This window comes from Oryctolagus cuniculus, chromosome 16 (assembly GCF_051225735.1).
Source record: "Oryctolagus cuniculus isolate XC-2025 breed Fujian yellow rabbit chromosome 16, ASM5122573v1, whole genome shotgun sequence".
Lineage (NCBI taxonomy): Eukaryota > Metazoa > Chordata > Mammalia > Lagomorpha > Leporidae > Oryctolagus > Oryctolagus cuniculus.
In genome coordinates, this window is record NC_142882.1 from 33,610,630 (window position 1) to 33,628,379 (window position 17,750).

Sequence of the window (17,750 nt, forward strand, 5' to 3'; positions counted from 1 at the left end):
CACAGTGAAGAGGAAGAAGCAGGAAAGTAGTGAGACTGGAAAGTTTGCGGCAAAGGTAATAGGCACTGGTCAAGAATTTAACAAGCCCATTAGGAAAACATTAAGGTTTCCTTACTTCCATGTAGACTCTGCCCTCTTATGGTGAACAGGGTCCTCTAAACCCACTTGTTGCACAAATGAAAACCCAAGCATTGTCTTCTCCCACAGATGGAGTCTGCTATTGGTTTTGATTTACATTTCCCTAATGGCTAGTGATATTGGGCATGTTCATCTATGTCTTGACCATTGAGATTTCTTCTTCTGAGAAACATCTGTTTTGATCCTTGCCCATTTCTTAGCTGTACATTTTGCTTCTTATTTGGAGATTTTCCCAGTTCTATATATGTATGTTCTGGCTATCAATCTTTTGTCATAATCAGAGTTTTCAATGTTTCCTGCCATTCTGTCCATTGTATGTTCACTCTGTTGATTACTTTGTTGTGAAGATGTATCTTAATATGATATGCTCAAATTTCTATATTTTATTTTTGTTACTTGTGCTTTTGGAATCTTACCCAAAACTGTTATCTATGCTTATGTTTTATAGTTTCTCATATGTTTACTTAGTTTCTGGTTTTATATTTAGACTTTTAATTCACCTTGAGTTGCTTTTACATAGTGTATGAGGTTTTGGGTATATTTTCAGGCTTCTACATATGGATAATCACTTTCCTTTAAACCATATGCTAAAGGGGTTCTTCTTTCTCCTGTTTGTTTTCTTTCCTTTGTTAAATAGGAGTTGCCTGTAGAAAAGTCGGTTTATTTCAGCTGCCTATACTTTTACATTGAACTATGAGTCTGTTTTCCAACAGTGCTAACACTGTTTCTATATTTTTAAGATTTATTTATTTATTGGAAAGGCCAGATGCTTCTTCCAAGTCTCTCATGTGGGTGCCAGCACCGTAGAACACGGTCCATCTTCCACCAATTTCCCAGGTGCATTAGTAGGGAGCTGGATTGGAAGTGGAGCACCTGGTCTCCTAGCAGCAACATATGGGATGCATGCACAGCAGGTCAAGGCTTTAATCCACTACACCACAGCACCAAACACTTCCTTATTTACTTCTGCTGTGATCTTTCATTATTCACTTTTTTCTACTGCCCTGCAACTTGACTCCTTCCTGTTTTTTTTCTGGGTCCTGGACGATGGTAGTAGGTGGCTTCTGGGATCTTTTTGTGTTAGTAGATACTTGGTAATCTAAAATCACAGTTTTTAGTTTCTATATTTCTCTGCTAATCACTAGGACCTTCTGGATGACAATAGAAAATGCTGGCAGAAATGAGGATATATTAATTTGCTAAGAAAATACCACAGAGAATATGATTTAAATCATGGAATTTTACTTCTCAGAGTTGTAGAGCTTGAAAATATCAGATCAAGGTGCTTAAATAGGCTCGATTTTTCCAGAAGCCTTTCTCCGATGTGACAGACACATCTACCATTTGATCTGCTTAAAAGCACTTTCTTCAGGTAGAGTCATGTTGCTGGTTAGCACTTCCGTGTTAGAGTTTTAGGGAGGCACATTTCAGTCCATAACAGCAAAAGGGGCCCTGTGGTCTACTTCAATGACAGCCATCTCTGCGGAGGACAGAAAGTTTGGAATCAGCGTTAGGATTTCTCACAGTATTACTGTCAGTGCTATCTCCATCAAATGTGCATTCATGTACACACAAATCTACCTGTACTCATAAACACATTCAACAGTGGAAATGCCTGATGGTTGTGTATGGGTAACATCAATATAATAATCCATAAGATGGCCTATTAGCAGACATTAAAAAGAGAATTAGAAAGAATGACAACAAAATCTTCAGTTACCTATATTTATGTCTATATGTATGATATTCAGTATTTATAGTTGCTAAAAGATGAATACTGATGTGTGGGAATAAAAGCTAAACCTTACCTTGCAATATTGCAGCCTAGTCTACATGAAAGATGTCTTCCTAAAACCATTCACTGGGCCCACTCTGTGGCATAGTAGATTAAGCATCCACCTGCAGCACCAGCATCCCACATGGGCACCAGTTTGAGTCCCTGCTCCTGCACTTCCAATCCAGCTCTTTACTAATGGCCTAGGAAAGCAGTGCAATATGCCCTGAGTTCTTGGGCCCCTGCACCCATGTGAGAGACCTGGAGGAAGCTGCTGACTCCTGGCTTCTGGCACCTGGCTTCAGATCGGCCCAGCTCCAGCCATTCTGGCCATTTAGGGGTGAACCAGTTGATAGAAGACCTCTCTTTCTCTTCCTCTCTATATCTGTAACTCTGCCTCACAATAAAGAAATACATTTTTTAAAAACCTTTCACATGTTAAATTTCTTAATTGTTTTAAAGATTTATTTATTTATGTACAAGTCGAGTTACAGACAGAGAGGAGAGACAGAGAGAAAGAGAGAGGTCTTCCATCTGGTGTTCACTCCCTAATTGATTGCAACTTCCAGAGCTGTGCTGATCTGAAGCCAGGAGCCAGGAGCTAGTTCCCGGTCTCCCAGATGGGTACAGGGGCCCAAAGACTTGGGCCATCTTCTACTACTTTGCCAGGCCATAGCAGAGAGCAGGATCAGAAGTGGAGCAGCTGAGTATTGAACCGGCCCCCATATGGGATGCTGGCGCTTCAGACCAGGGTGTTAACCTGCTCCACCACAGCACCGGTCCAACATTTTAAATTTCTGATACTCTAAAGTAGTACAGGACTGCATTACGTCTAGGAAAGATGCATTTAAAAATTATAAATCTAGTGCATTTTAGCAGAAGTTTTAACAAATACTTCTGATTTTCTCAGCATTATATATAAATAAATGACATAATGAGTCATTGTCAGATTTTTAGCTTTTGACAGCCACTTATAATATTTCACAGCTTTTTGAAATGTATTGCTAGTGTGTTTTTCTCAACACATGCACTGGATTTTACCAGTTTAGTGCACATGGAGTTGCCTCTTATAGGATTTGCATTTTAATGGGTTTTCATGGCACATGTAATCAACATCTGCAAAGCCTCTAAAACACATAAATAATAACATGAATCAGGCTTTTTTCTTAAATATTAATTTATTTATTTGAAAGAGTTGCACAAATAGAGAAGAGGTAGAGAGAGAGAGACAGACAGACAGAGACAGAGAGGTCTTCCATCGGCTGGTTTACTCCCAGTTGGCCGCAATGACTGGTCTGTGTCAATCTGAAGCCAGGAGCTTCTTCAGGGTCTTTCACATGTGTGCAAGGCCCCAAGGACTTGGGCCACCTTCTAATGCTTTCCCAGGACATAGCAGAGAGCTGGTTCAGAAGTGGAGCAGCCGCGACTTGAACTGGCACCCATATGGCTTGCCAACACTGCAGGCAACAACTTTATCTGCTATGCCACAGCGCCAGCCCCACATTGCATCTTTTTAAGATGATATGGATTTAAGTTCATGAGAAATTATTAGCATAGTGGGAACTGATAGATATGCATGAAGCAGGATGGACTTGTTAGGAATGGTGATGTTAATTTTCTTATAAAATAAATAAATAAGAAATTAAATATGGTCAGACATAAATGAAGACTAAATTTTATTAGTGGTAATCCAGAAAACACTGATCTCAGGTCTTTTTCTTCCAGTGTTAAGTTTATATTTTTAAATGCATATTAAGTGAACAAATTTCATGTAATTTATATATACAGATTGAAGAGCAAACTGATAACATCCTATCCTATCTTCCCTTGTTCTCATATTTCCAACTCCCTCCTTCTTGTTTTATTTTCTTTTAATTTTGACAGCTGCATGCTTTGATTTTATTTTAGAATCACAAGCTTTAACCCTCTACAAAATAAAGAATTCAGCAAGTAGTAGCAGAAATATCAATGAGTATATGTTGTGTACTCTATCAAAGAGTACAGAAAAGTGCTATGAACAATACTCAAATCTCAAAATGTCAATTTAACTCATATGCTGCTTTTTGTTGTCTATATATTAATTACCACCAGTCAGAGAAAACATATGGTATTTGTCTTTTGGGGACTGGCTTCTTTCATGAAGCATACTTGTTTCCAGTTCATCCATTTAGTTACAGAAGATGGGATTTCATTCTCAATTATGGTTGAATAGTATTTTACACTGTATATATAGCTCATATTTTTGTTCCAGTCACCAGTTGATGGACATCTGGGTTGATTCCATGTTAGCTATTGTGAATTGAGCTGTAATAAACATGAGGGTACAGATAACTCATGCCTGTGCATATTCTATTTCATTTCATGCGGATAAATTCCCAGTAGTCAGATGGCAGGATCACATGGTATGTTTGTTTTCAGATTTCTGAGGAACTTTGATACTGCCTTCCATAATGGTTGCACTAGCTTCATTCCCACCAACAGTGGATTAGGGTACCTTTTTCTCTCCCTCTCCACCAGCCTTTATTGTTTGTTGACCTTTTCAAAAGAATTATTTATTTGAAAGATTGAGTTACAGAGATGGAGAGGCAGAGGCAGAGAGACAGAAGTATTTTATCTGCTTGTTTATGCTCCATATGGCCCAACAGGTAGTGCTGGTCCAATCGGAAGCCAGAGTCAGGAGCATCTCCCTGGTCACCCATGCGGGTGCAGGGACCCAGGCACTTGGGCCATCCTCCACTGCCCTCCCAGTCCAGTGCAGAAAGCTGGACTGGAATAGCAGCAACCGGGACCAGAACTGGCACCCATATGGGATGCCGTCTCCACGGGTGGAGGATCAACCCAGTGTGCTATGGCACTGGCCCCCATCAGGGATATTTTTCTATAGTACTCTCTCTCCACTGTATCTTTTTCTAGTTGAAGAATTAAGGTGATGCAGGATTAATAGAAGGAGTTTGAGAGGATTGTCTCTCTTTCAATTGTGTTGAATAGTTTGAGAAGCATTAGTTCTTTAAAAGTCCTGTAGAATTCAATAGTGAGGCTGTCTGATCCTGGACTTTTGCTTGTTGGGAGGGTCTTTATTACTCATCCAATCTCTGTCTTGGTTTTTGATTTGTTTAGCTTTTCTATGTGTCTTCATGACTCAATTTTGGTATATTGTGTATGTCCAGGAATCTGTTGATTTTTACTCTAGGATTTCCAATTTGTTAGCAGTCACAACAGATGCCCACATCCTATATTGCAGTGCTAATCTGAGTTTTGGGTACTACACTTCCAAATCAGCTTCATGTTAATATCCCTGGGAAGCAATGTATAATAGCTCAAATTCTTTCATTCCTGTCGTCAAATTGGAGAACTGTAACCTCAATGGGGACTTGAGAACCTGGTCTTGCACAGTGGTAGCCATATAGAAAGTGAACCAGCAGATGGGAGATCTCTCTGCTTCTCTTTCCTTCTCTCTTTGTCTCTGTGTGTCTCTGCCTTTTTTATCATGTTAAAATATTTAATTACTTACTTGAAAGAGTTACAGAGAGAGGGAGAGACAGAAATCTTCCACCACCTAATTCATTTTTGAGATGACTTTAATAGCCAGAGTGTGGCCAGGTTGAAGCCAGGAGCTTTCCCTCCGATGTGCATGGCAGCAAGGAGCTTTTCCTGCAATGTGCGTGGCAGCATCCCAGGCACTTGGGCCATCTTTCCCTGCTTTTTCAGTCCATTGGTAAGGAGCTGGATCAGAAATGGAATAGCTGGTACTTAAACTGGTGCACATACAGGATGCCAATGTAACAGATAGCAGCTTTGTCCACTGCACCACAACCACCAGCTCCTCTATCTGCCTTTCCAATAAATAAATCTTTTGAAAAAGAACTGAAGGTAGTAAAAGTCATCATGACTGAGCAATGGCAAATTTATTGAAGTGATCTATTTTCTTAAAGATCCTTTTATGAATTTGAAAGGCAGCACTAGATGGAGAGAATGGGAGAGATTGATCTTCCTCCTGGTTTGTTCACTCCTCAAATGGCTGCAATGACTGCGGCTAGGCCAGACTGATATCAGGAGCCAGGGGCTTCTTCCAGGTCTCTCACAAGGGTGCAGGAGCCCCAATATTTGAGTCACCCTGTGCTGCTTTTCCAGACACATTAGCAGAGAACTGGATCCGTTTGGAGCATTAATGTCTATGATACTCTCCTTGCAGTTGAAGGATTTAGAATCCATTTTGATTATGGGTGGGCCAAGTACAATGTCTTCCAATTGTCCAAGGTTTGGATTAGATGGGTTCTGAGAAATTTTGTTAAAATAGTTATTAATCTTGTTTAGACAAGGTCATAGTCAAAGTGGAGGTTCTCTCCTCCCTTCAGAGAAAGGTACCTCCTTCTTTGATGACCTGTTCTGTCCACTGGGATCTCACTCGCAGAGATCTTTTGCCAGAGTGTCTTGGCTTTCCATGCCTGAAATACTCTCATGAGCTTTTCAGCCAGCTCCGAATGCCTTTAGGGCTGATTCTGAGGCCAGAGTGCTATTTAGGACATCTGCCATTCTATGAGTCTGCTGAGTATCTCACTTCCCATGTTGGATCACTCTCCCCTTTATTTACTCCATCGGTTAGCGTTAGCAGGTACTAGACTTGTCTATGTGCTCCCTTTGACTCCCAGTCCCTCCACCATGACCAACTGTGAACTGAAACTGATCACCTGGAACAGTGAGATGGCATTGGTACATGCCACCTCAATGGGATTGAATTGGAATCCCCTGGTATGCTTCCAACTCCACCACTTGGGGCAAGTCAGCCTGAGCATGTCCCAAATTATACATCTCTTCCCTCTCCCATTCCCACCACCATGTTCAACAGGGATCACATTTCAGTTAATTTTCAACACTTAAGAATAACTGCGCATCAATTACAGATCTAAACCAGTCATATTAAGTAGAACAGATAAAAAAAACTACTAAGAGGGATAATGTATTAAGTTGTTCATTAACAGTCAGGGCTATGCTGATCAAGCCACCGTTTCCCATAGTGTCCACCTCACTCCAACAGGTTTCCCTCTTGGTGTTCAGTCAGTCGTCACTGATCAGGGAGAACATATGGTATTTGTCCCTTTGGGACTGGCTTATTTCACTCAGCATGATGTGTTCCAGATTCCTCCATTTTGTTGCAAATGACTGGATTTCGTTGTTTCTTACTGCGGTATAGTATTCTAAAGAGTACATATCCCATAATTTCTTTATCCAGTCTATCGTTGATGGGCATTTAGGTTGGTTCCAGGTCTTAGCTATTGTGAATTGTGCTGCAATAAACATTAGGGTGCAGACCTCTTTTTTGTTTGCCAATTTAAATTCCTTTGGGTAAATTCCAAGGAGTGGGATGGCTGGGTCGAACCGTAGGGTTATCTACGACCTTGTCTAAACAAGATAAGAGTCGGAGAACTCAGAGGGCTTCCATAGCCTTGGAAACTCATGACTGGAGCATAGGGAGATTACTGATGCCATAGACAGGAGTGTCAATTGGTAAAGTCAACAACAGGAGTCACTGTGCACTTGCTCCTCATGTAGGATCTCTATCCTTAATGTGCTGTACATTGAGATTTAATGCTATAACGAGTACTCAAACAATATATTTCACTTTGTGTTTCTATGGGGGTGCAAACTGTTGAAATCCTTACTTAATGCATACTAAACTGATCCTCTGTTAAAAAAAAAAAAAGAAATTATCAATTCCCAACTTGACTCTCACTGGGATTAAACATGACAATAGGTCTGCTCTGATTTCATCATCATTTAAAAAAAAAAATCATCTATTATTTTTCACTTTATGTTTCTGTGTGGGAGCAAACTGTTGAAATCCATACTTGATGTATACTAAGCTGATCTTCTGTATATTAAGATAATCAAAAATGAATCTTGATGTGAATGGAAGGGGAGAGGGAGTGGGAAAGGGGAGGGTTGTGGGTGGGAGGGACGGTATGGGGGGGAAGCCATTGTAATCCATAAGTCGTACTTTGGAAATTTATATGCATTAAATAAAAATTAAAAAAAATAGTTATTAATCATAACTCTCAGTTTAAGCTTTTCTTACCAAATTTTCATGTTTGCTGATGTTTATATCTATGGGAAAATTGGGTCTCTGGATTGCAACCAATGAAAGCATCCAGACTAACAGTAATAAGGTCAACAGTCAGCAGAATGATGTCCAGCTGAACTGAAATAGCTTTTCTTATTTGGTAGAGGGGTTACCTCCTGCATTATGCTGACATACTGACATAGACAGTAGATATTGGAGCCTGTCCCTTCTGCCAAATGGAGAATACCATATTTTGGTCCATCATATATATATTTATATATTATAATATATATTATATATTATACTATATATTTCTATACATAATATAGAATTGCATATAATTATTATAAATATATAATTGTATATAATTATTATATATGAATTTGTTATTTATATATAAATAATTATTTCTGATCCAGCTCCTTACCAATGGATTGAAAAAGCAGTGAAAGATGCTCCAAGTACCTGGGTTCCTGGGACACACATCAGAGGAAAAGCTCCTGGTTTCAACCTGGCCACACTCTGGCTATTGAAGTCATCTCAATAATATATATATATATATATATATATATATATATATATAAAATACATATAATAAATTATATACTATTATCTGTTTATAATTATATATTATATAATATATTGTATGATAAATTATAATATATTTTATATATGAATATATTTATATACATAAATATATAAATAAATGTAAATATATATATAAGGAATTTATTTATGTAGTTGACAGGTTTACTTACAGAGAGTGAGAAGAAGAGACACAGAAAGGTCTTCCATATGCTCATTTACTCCCCTAATGACTGCAATGTCTGCAGCTGGGCCAATCTGAGCTAGGAGCTTCCAGGTCTCCCATATTTTGGCAGGGACCAAAGCACTTGGAACAGCTTCTACTGCTTTCCCAGGCTATTGCAGAGAGCTGGATGGGAAAAGGAGAAATGGGGACTAGAACTGGTGCTCATATGGGGTGCCAGCATTGCAGGTAAAGGATTACACCACTGCACCACAGTGCTGGCCCCAGTCTATCCTTTATTAAGGAGATCTCAGTAATCATGTTCAGGTATTGCTGTCCTATATTCATGGCCAAAGTCCTAGCAGGCAACATGGTTTGGAGAATCATAAGCACAAGGTGTGTAGGAGACTTCATTTCTCATACAGCACAGTTAATAACAAGGTTCCAAGAGGGGAAATTACTTGCATCATAGTCTTTGAGAACTAATGGACATCACAGGTGATCTAAAGAATTTAGAAGGTTTGTGAGCCCCTAGAGTGAAAAAGTCACTGGGAGCACAAGGACAGTGCCTAGAGTTTATTTTGATGGATTTTAGCCCCTTGCATTGGAGGGAGGCCCGAAGAAGCTGGACTGATTAGTAAACCTCAGAAGTGTCTTTTCAAGGTGAAGGCAAACTGAGACTGAGGGGTTTTTGGAAAAACGTTGAACAAAAGACATTTCCCACACGTGGTTAAGACACATCATTTATCTACTGATTTTCATCAGATCTGTTAACATTAGGTATAAGGTACAGTGGACATGGTGGATGGCATATAGCAATATGATTTTAGTAATATATCATGAGGTGCTTTTTTTAAATGGATTTAGCAGGTAAAATTGGGCTACCTAATGGGATGTAGCTGGAATAATCACCTTTTTGTTAAATAAATCTGAGGTAATAAATGTTAGTGTATGAAGACATTGAGTTTTCTTTTATTGGGCCTTCTTGGTTATTTTAATCTGGGATCTGCGAATTCTCATTTTCTTTATTTTATTCCTCATCATGTCGGACCAACTCTGCTGCTTTGGGGATTTTTTTAGTACATCTGACATTTGGAAATTTAGACAATAGTATAGTTAAAATGAGATGTACCAAGTAAAGTATTTATTTTTATTCTGATACATATTTTGGAATTCTTCTAAAATTCCTATTGAGTATCCTTGTTAAATTTAGTTGCATCCCAGGTTAAGACTTATTGGAGGCAGGCTCCATGGCTCAATAAGCTAATCCTCCACCTGCGGTGCAGGCACACCAAGTTCTAGTCCTGCTGGGAGAGCCAGATTCTGTCCCAGTTGCTCCACTTCCAGTCCAGCTCTCTGCTATGGCCCAGGAGTGCAATGGAGGATGGCCAAAGTGCTTGGGCCCCGTACCTGCATGGGAGACCAGGAGGAAGCACTTGGCTCCTGGCTTTGGATCAGCGCCATGTGCCAGCCGCAGCACACTGGCGGCAGCGGTCACTAGGGGGTAAACCAACAGAAAAAGGAAGGCCTTTCTCTCTGTCTCTCTCACTGTCCACTCTGCCTGTCAAAATAAAAAATAATTTTTATAAAAAGACTTATTGGAGCCACTTTAGTGATTACACCCATGAAACTTTGTTAATAAATGCAAATAGAACCTGGGAAAATTGATGTATATCTTATGCTGTAGAGACTTAAGATTGAACATCTTTTTTTAATCTTTTTTAATTATATAATTTAAAAACAAATTTTAGATTTTTTTTTTTACTTTACTAAGTCACAGCTCTGGCCCCATTAATATGACTTAACAATGTTTTTTCCTCTCAGACTTATCTCTATTGTTTCAGTTAACTGCATGCCTTTTCTTTACATTCAGATTCCCTCAGCTGTCAAAGCTTATTCATCTTAATTCTGTTGTTCCTATTTCCCTCCCTTTTATTCTGTCCCTAGGCTAATTGAGATCATGATTCTCCATTCCTTCTGTGTGGTGTCACAGTAGGCTTGAAGTGTTCTTTTTCTCTTCTGATTTCTAAAGAAAGAAATTATGTATTCCCCCAGTTTAGATATTTTAATAATGCACTCTAAAACAAAGGTTAAATGTTCTTAATTTGACAAGAATTTTCGGGGCCAGTGGTGTGGCATAGTGGGTAGAGCCACCACTTGCAGTGCTGGCAGCTCATATGGATCCAGATCTCTGCTATAGCCTGGGAAAGCAGTAGAAGATGGCCCAAGTCCTGGGCCCCTGCACCCATGTGGGAGACCTGGAAGAAGCTCCTTGCTCCTGGCTTTGGATTGGCACAACTCTGGCCATTGCAGCCAACTGGGGAGAGAACCAGTGGATGGAAGACCCCTCTCTCTTCTCTGCCTCTCTCTGTGCAACTCTGACTTTCAAATAAATAAATAAATCTTTAAAAAAAGATTTTTTTCTAATTTTAGATTTGTTCTACTTCATTGCCACTTCAGGGTGTGTGTAAGGAGTGCATATCCAGTTTTTCTATTTTGGAATTTGGGGATTTTGTATTAGCTCTGCTGTGTATTCATTTTTCTTGAGCATTGGTGATATCTTCTCCTTAGTTGTATTAAGAGAGAGAGCAATAGCCCTCATGTCTTTTTAGGTAAGTAAGACATATTAAAAACAGAGCATTCAGTATACATTCATAGTATTTTGACTTGTTCAATTGATTTTCCTGACCTCCCTTGGATATTCTTGGTCTTTGCTGTACAACTTTCTATACTCATTAATTCTTTGATATTCCCAAATCCAGAAAATGAATGACTCAACAGCTGTGTTCCTGTATTTGCTGGGACTCAGGGTAAGAAGCAAAGTGGAGGTGTTCAGGAATCTAAAGTTACATGCTACATAGCAAAGCACATCATTTCCTATACAAAGTGACTGGGAAATCCAGAATCTTTTGCACACATATTGGATCCTGAACTATTACTGGACTATTCAGTAAGATTTTAATGTATTTATTTTCTGTGTGTGTGTTTGTATTTCTAAATAAACTCTGCTGCGCTACTTAACATTAACATGTATTGCAGAATTCTTTCATCAGTTTTTACTTTTAAAAAGTTTCTCTTTCAGTTTTATGGGAGAGGGTAGAAGTTTCCTGCTATGTAACTGAAAGTTCATTCATTCATTAAAGTTAAAAATATTTGTTGCAAATTGGTAGAATACTATTAATTCTCATGTGATTTACATGAAACTAAATACATTCTCTATTTTGTTTTGCTTAAAATTTCTGCATGTGTGGACTTCTTTTTTCCTTCTTGCCCCAAATCCCTTTGTGTATTGGGATGGCAAATGGGTTTTACACTGGAGAAAACATGTTATTTTGGCAAAGAAGTACTTAGCCTTCCTGCTTCAAGTATTCAAATATTGCATTGGAAATCAGTATATTTGTTTACTGTACAAATGTCCTTCATACAATTTTGTAATCTTCTGGGATGGGAGAGGAAGCAGGAAATAGGAGGATTATGGGTGGGAGGGATGTTTTGGGGGAGGGGAAGCCACTGTAATCCAAAAGCTGTACTTTGGAAATTTATATTTATTAAAAAAATTAAACAATTTTGTAATCTTCATCTTCCTTTTTATTTCATCCTTTTTAAAAAAAGATTCATTTATTTTACTTGAAAATCGGAGTTACACAGAGAAGGAGAGAGAGAGAGAGAGAGCAGTCTTCCAACCGCTGGTTCACTCCCCATTTGGCCACAATGGCTGGAGCTCTGCCAATCCAAAGCCAGGAGCCAGCAGCTTCTTTTGGGTCTCCTATGCAGGTGCAGGAGCCCAAGGGCCTGGGCCATCCTCTACTGCTGGATAGTAAGTCTTACTTGCCTAAAAAGATGGATAGTAATTTGAGTAGCCAGGACTTGAACTGGCACCCAATTGGAATGTCAGCACTGCAAGCCACAGCTCTACTTGCTACTCCACAGCATCGGCCCCCTAAATTCTTATGAGTATTGCTACACGATTGGAATTTATAATTGATAATGCTGAACAATTGAAACTGTCTTATTTACAATTGTAGGACTGGATATGGCAGTTCTACTTGAAGTAAAGTATGTAGCCTGCTTATTGTATGATTTTCGGAAAAGCATGTATTTATATATAACAGCAGATCTGTTAATCATTTAAAAGTGAATTGTCATGATTACCCAGATGTAAAGAATGCAATATGTGCTAATGAGTTAGCAGTCACAGACATTTAGAATTAGAGGGATTTTAGAACTTTTTCAATACTGCAGTTTTTATGAAAAACTAATAATTTTTTTTATTTGACAGGTAGAGTTATATACAGTGAGAAATCAGAAAGGTCTTCCTTCCATTGGTTCAGTCCCCAGATGGCTGCCACAGTTGGAGCTGTGCCCATCCAAAGCCAGGAGTCAGGTGCTTTCTCCTGGTCTCCCATCCGGGTGCAGGGCCCAAGCACTTGGGCCATCCTCTACTGCCTTCCCGGGCCATAGCAGAAAGCTGGACTGAAAGAGGAGCAACCAGGACTAGAACACTTTGCCCATAAGGGATACCAGCACCACAGGTGGAGAATTAACCAAGTGAGCCACGGCGCTGGCCCCCGATAAATTTACTCTTAACAAAATATCAAAATATCTTATTTAGTATAAAGTTAGTAGTGAAAAGAGACTACCTTGTTGAACACAGAAATTTGAGATTATATTTCTTGGTATTAATTTGCATCTTAAGGCTTATTGCCTAGTTTATTTCAATATTTCAATCTAATATTCCTAATAATATCTTGTACTTAGTGGTTCACTGTGTGCCAGACAATATTCTTTTGATTTTTTAAAAGATTTATTTATTTATTTATTTGGAAGTCAGAGTTACACAGATAGTGAACAAGAGGAAGAGAGAGAGAGAGAGAGGTCCTCCATCTGCTGGTTCACTCCCCAGATGGCCTAAAAGGTCAGAGATATGCCAATCTGAAACCAGGAGCCAGGACCTCTTCAGGGTCTCCCATGCAGATTCAGGGGCCCAAGGACTTGGGCCAACTTCCTACTGCTCTCCCAGGCTATAGCAGACAGCTGAATGGAAAGTGGAGCAGCCTGGACTTGAACCGGCCTCCATATGGGATGCCCCCACTGCATGCAGTGGCTTTACTAGCTACACCACAGCACTGGCCTCAAGACAATGCTCTAAAATGATGCATTAATTATTCCCAAATATTGAAAAGTGGCATGGTACACATTTGAATGTGTTGTTTTGTACTAGTTGTAGAAACAGTTTAAAATATATTTAGATTTAAAAATGTAAGCTTTGATCTAAAGGTTTACTTTCCCTTAAGGTGCCTGTTTGGAAACTGAGAGATCATTGAAGTCTCAAGATAGAGTACAACTGATCTTATCCAAGCCTCCTTTATCACATGAGGATGCTAAATGCCAAGCCCAGAGAAGTAAAGTGAATTGTTCAAGGTCACATAGGTAAGTTGTGGCAGGGATAATTCTGTATTAGCATTAGGTATCCTGATACATAGGCCACTGTTCTGTCAATTTTGTACTCCTTCTGGAGTTAAAGATTCTAAGTTGTGGAAAATTGAATTTGGAAATTTAGTGGTTGCTATGTTGTTATGGTGAGAAATTTCTGTGTATAGCTATGAGTTGCTTAAATTTTATTCAATATATTTTTCTAGTATGTTTGCTATTTATTTGAAATGTATAACAAGTAGCTTCATCTATTTGCCAAAAGAATTTTTAAAGATTTATTTATATTATTTGAAAGTCAGAATTACACAGAGAGAGAAGGACAGGCAGAGAGAGTGGTCTTCCATTCACTGGTTCACTCCACAGTTGGCCTCCATGGCTGGAGCTGTGCTGACTGGAAGGCAGGAGCCAGGAGCCTCTTCCTGGTCTCCTATGCAGGTGCAGGGGCCCAAGGACTTGCACCATTTTATAGTGTTTCCCAGGCCATAGCAGAGAGCTGGATAGGAAGTGGAGCAGCCAGGTCTTGAACTGATGCCCCTATGGAATACCAGCACTGCAGGTGGCAGCCTCACCCACTATGCCACAGTGCCAGCCCTTGCCAAAAGAATTTATAGAAGCTATTCCATATATACACTTCACAATTATTTAGTTACTTGACATGAACTATCCCTGCATATTTGAAAATTTTGAATGGTATCACTTGGGTTTTAAGAATGTTATATTTTAGGTCTCTTAATATTTTTAGTGATGATGTTTTAAAGGCCCTTTCTGTTTTATGAAAAATGATAAGGATTTTGTTTTACAATGGCCATAGTATTACTACTTAAAGCAATAGATTAAATAAAACTTTTAAACAAAGTCATTTAATACTGAATTCTAACACACTGGTATATTTTAAAGTGAGAAGCCGGATTTCTTTCAGATATTCTAAAGAAGAATGATAATCAAAATTGAAGACATCTACAGTTTTTAATCACTTGTTTTAAATATTGGTCATAATGGTCCAATTTTGAGTTTAATTTTAATTAGCTTTTAAATGATTCAATATGTTTTATAGAAAAAATTCGGAGAACATAATTATATACTCAACCTCCCTCCCTTCTTTTTCCTTCTTTGTCATTTTTTTTAGCTTATGAAATGACATTTTCAGTTTACATTACATTAAAAAGGGTTCTTGAATCAAGGGACAAGTTTAACAGGCAAAAAGCAAAAAGATCGTAATTTAGAGGGAATATAGACAATGGCTCTAAACAATATTTGAATATCACATCTAAACAATATTTGAATAAATTGATAAATATTTTAATTTCTCCTACTAAAATGCTCAAAGTCTTTAATTATTTATCAAATATTAGTGCAAAATTATGGATTTAAATGATCCCAAAAAGTGATGAATTTTTGTGTAATAAAGTCCAATTTTTGTCAAGGCTTTTTGAAAGTCTCACAGAAAACTTATGTTTGTGAATGGGAAGAATAATACCAAAATATCCATACTACCAAAAGCAATTTGCAAATTCAATGTAATCCCAATCAACATACCAACGATGTTCTCAGAGCTAGAAAAAATGATGCTAAAATTCACATAGAAACATGAGAGATGCTTAACATCTAAAGCAATATTATAAAGCAAAAAAAAGCTGGAGACATCACACCATATTTTAAGACATATTACAGGGGTCAGCACTATGACAAAGCAGGTAAAGTCACCGTCTGCAGTGCCGGCATCTCATATGGGTGCCAGTATGTTTCCCAGCTGCTCCACTTCTTATACCCCTCTCTGGTATAGCCTGAGAAAAAAGTAGAAAATGGCCAAAGTCTTTGGGCCCCTGCACCTGCATAGAGACCTGGAAGAAGCTCCTGACACTTGGATTCAGATCAACAGAGCTCCGGCCATTGTGACCATTTGGGGAGTAAACCAGTGGATGGAAGACCTCTCTCTCTCTCTGCCTCTACCTCTCTGTAACTCTGCCTTTCAAATAAATATACTGCAAAAAAAAAAGAAGAAGTGTTAGCACTGATATAATAACAGACACATAGTTCAATGGAAAAGACTTGGTAGCATAGAAATAAACCCAAATTTCTACCAGCAACTCATATTTAACAAAGGAACTAAAATGAACTGGAGAAAGAAGAATCTCTTTCACAAGTGGTGCAGAGGAACTTGATTATCCATATGTAGAAGCCTGAAAAGAGACTCCAACATCTCTTACACTATGTGAAAGTGAACTCACAGTGAATTAAAATGTAATCATAAGACCCAAACCCAAGTAAACATAGGGAAACTCTAAATATTGTCAACACACAATAGCTTTTGGGTAAGATTCCAATAGCAATAGTCACAAAAATAAAAACAGAGACATTTGAGTATATCCAACTAAGATACTTCTTCACAACAAAGTAAACATCAGAGTGTAGATACAATGAACAGATGGCAGGAAAAATTAAAACTCTGAATGTTTACAGATTTCCAGAACATTTACATGAATTGGAAAAACTCCAAAAAATACAGTGAAGAAACAGGCAAGGATCTGAATAGACATTTCTCAGAAGAAATGTACATGGTCAAAACATGTGAATATGCCCGATGTCACTAGCCATTATGTAAATATAAATCAGAACACCATATCAGTCTCCAACACCTGTGGGAGAATACAACACTCAGGTGTTTGTGTGTGCAGCAAGTGGGTTTAGAGGACCCTGTTCACCTCTGGAGAGCAGAGCCTACAGGGAGGTAAAGAAACCTTACTGCGCAGGGGCATGCTAATCTTCTCTGTATCATTCCAATTTTAGTATATGTGCTGCCGAAGCGAGCACATGTGCTGCCGAAGCGAGAAAGAGATGAAAAGAATTTATCTCAGCTAGCCACTAATATTCAAGAAACAAGGTCTTCAGGAAAGCCAACTCAACTGACATTTTCATGTCATTGTTAAATAAATGAAAAATTATCTAAGTTCAGCAATACGTAGTTTATAAGAGAAAGACTACAGAGTAATTTCCTTGGCATAGAAATAACTTTGTTTTTTTTTTTTTTTTTTTTTTTTTTTTTTTATCCATGAGGGCTTGCTATCACCACCACACACCCACATCCCATATACAAATGCCTGGCTTGAGTGGTAGCTTCTCTGCTTTGAGGCAAGTTTCTGCTAGTGTGCACCCTGGGAGGAGACGGAGGATGGCAGAAGTGCTTGGGTCCCTGCACCCAAATGGGACATCCAGAATGAATTCCCAGTTCCTGGTTTTGGCTTGGTCAAGCTTTGGCTATTGCAAGTGTCTGGGGAGTGAAGCAGTGGTTCCCTCTTCCTGTCACTCTGCCTTTCAAATCAATAACTGTTGTTGGTAATGACTAATAATGATATTCACTGATTGTCAAATTTTGAATCTATTAATTATAGACAATTTCTCTTTGTATTTTTAAACTTTCATAATGTTCTGTAGCCAATTTCATCACTAGAAATAAAAAATTTTCCTCAAAAAAAAAAAAAAAGAAACCTTACTGCTTTCCTAATGTGCTTATTAAGTTCTTGACCAGCGCCTGTTAGTCTTGCCACAAACTTTCTAGTCTTACTACTTTCCTTCTTCTTCTTCTTCTCTGTGACTTGTAA

The 17,750-nt window shown here is 38.5% G+C and overlaps 1 long non-coding RNA gene and 1 pseudogene across 3 annotated transcripts in view; one reads left to right on the forward strand and one right to left on the reverse strand.

The window, feature by feature from the left end:
* The window catches only part of LOC149121668 (uncharacterized), a 76,223-nt gene extending 58,702 nt beyond the window's left edge, over positions 1-17,521 (forward strand). For all 3 annotated transcript variants that reach the window (XR_016223037.1, XR_016223035.1, XR_016223036.1), the window contains exons 2-3: positions 14,013-14,148; positions 17,206-17,521. This is a non-coding gene — a long non-coding RNA (uncharacterized LOC149121668). The remainder of the gene's footprint in view (positions 1-14,012; positions 14,149-17,205) is intronic.
* On the reverse strand, positions 16,895-16,962 carry LOC149121669 (U6 spliceosomal RNA; annotated as a pseudogene).
* Positions 17,522-17,750: the final 229 nt, after the last annotated feature.